Genomic DNA, 2,294 nt, shown 5'->3' with positions numbered 1-2,294 from the left:
CTTAACTCAATGAGAAGAAAGAGGTGTACTAACCATGTTTGGACAGAATATCCTGTCTGCTTCTTGTACTATGGATGGTTACTAAGAAGATAACAATGTACAGTGTATTGACTATCAAAACTGTCCTATTAATCAGCTGTGAAACTGTCGCATTCATATTTATTTCTCAATAAATAAATAAAAAAAGAAAAATTTAAAAAAAAATGAGAGCATTGTTGGAGCTTGACTCATTTTTTCCAGCGGAATAAAACCAAAGAATAGTAGTTTCCCTCACATGAGTTATTTGCTCTGATCTTTACATTCATAATAGAAATAGCAACAATGTGCATCTTATTGAATGCACCCAAATTCATTTTACAAAGTGTAAATATTAAAACACTAACTTACAATTATACATAATTGCTTGCTATGTGGAACTTAATTAGATCTGCTAAAGTTTTGTAATCTCTTCCAGGATATAGAAATATTATGCAATATAAATATGTATGTTTTATATATTACCAGAGTGTAAGTTTTCAATTACAGAAACATTTTCTTTTTAAAAGAAAATGCACTGCTATTAAATTATCTACACTTAAAAATTAAATACTCATCATCACAAGATCATTTATATGGTCACTTGTTTAAATTTGCTCACATATTATAAACATGCAGTTTCTTAATAGGATTTAAAACTCCAAGGGAATTCAAACTTAGTAGTTTCTGCAATTACTTTTCTTTTATATTTTATAAGTAAAACATGGTCACAATAGGAAATGAGTCACTGACCACGTCTTTGGAATTATTCTTCTTTATCATAGGAAAGTTATCTTTAACAGTTTCCACCATGTCCTTGAGATTTATTTCAAGGATTTATATTAAGAAAAATTAGGGCCAGCCAAAGAGTTCAGTGGATTAAAATGTCTGCAAGCAGCCCAGGGACTGGGATTTTGAACCCTGGGCCCTCTGTGCCAACCCCACCCCCAGGGCGTGCTGAGATGGTGATTGAGACAGGGCATGGTGGCACACGCCTGTAATCCCAGCTCTTGGGAGACTGTAAACAGGGGGATCACTATGAGGCCAATCTAGTAGTGAGGTCCTGAACACCCTGTAGATCCTTCCTTAAAATACAGGAAAAAAAGAAAGAAATTTTATGGCTGGTGAGATAGGTCAGTGGAATAAGCACCTGCTTAGGCAAGCACAGGGACCAGGGTTTGATACCTAGTACCACATGCCATGCTGGCCCCACTCCTGGATGCATTGAGCTTGCTTCCAAGACCAGACATGGTGGCACATGACTAAAATACCAGTGCTGGGGAGGGTTAAAACAGGTGGATCACTATGAGTCTGAGCTGTGTGGTGAGACCCTGTACCAAATACATTTTAAAAAAAGAAAGAAAAAAAAAAAGACAGAAAAACATTTTAGAGTCTTGTGTTTTAAAATTAGTATCCATGTCCTACAGATTAAAAATCTGTCTGGCATACTTATGGAAAGTTAACATTTAACATTCACTCACATGTTTATAAAAACCAATATAACTTATTTGTGTTACTGAAAAGATAAAATATGAGAAAATGTGACCAACAGGAGAAAATGTTCAGAAACATTGAAGAGAAAGATTTAATGATATATATGATCAGAAGAGCTTGGTATCAAAAAAATATATGAAAGGGATCTCAAGTCAATACAAGGAAGAGGGAACAATGTAGCAGCTATCTTTAGTGTGATCCAATGTATCCTAGAAATCTCCTCATAATGGAAAAAAATGTAAGAAAGTAGAGGCACTTTTTTGTTCCACTTATCATGAAATTCTGTGATTATCTTATATCTGGTTCAACTTCTGTGCATAGTATAATCTTAAAATTTTATCTAGATATTCTAGATTAATGTACTTTTTTAGAAAAGGATTTAATTCTCTTAAATTTACTGCTGTTATATAGAAAATAGGGGAAACAATATGTATTACAACATGATATCAAATACAATGTATGTTACAGTGAATGATATTCTATAGAAAATAATACATTGAAGTCATATTCCCAGCTACCATGAGTGTGGTCTTGTTTTAAACTAAGTAATACATAGATATAATTAAGTTAAAGATTTCCAGCTGAAATCATACTGGATTTAGGGTGGACCCTACAGTCAATGACCAGTACCCTTAAGGAAAAGAAATTTCACACATAAAGTATAGGGAATGTAAAGTTAGAGACAGAGATTGGAATTAGGAATCCCCAAGCAAACCAAGGATGTCCCTGAATTCTAGAAAGCTACTAGTTTGAGAAGAACATTAGAACAAACACTTTCTGGGTCT

This window comes from Octodon degus, unplaced genomic scaffold (assembly GCF_000260255.1).
Source record: "Octodon degus isolate 3935 unplaced genomic scaffold, OctDeg1.0 scaffold00336, whole genome shotgun sequence".
In the NCBI taxonomy this organism is placed as follows: Eukaryota; Metazoa; Chordata; class Mammalia; order Rodentia; family Octodontidae; genus Octodon; species Octodon degus.
This window is presented reverse-complemented; position numbering follows the sequence as displayed.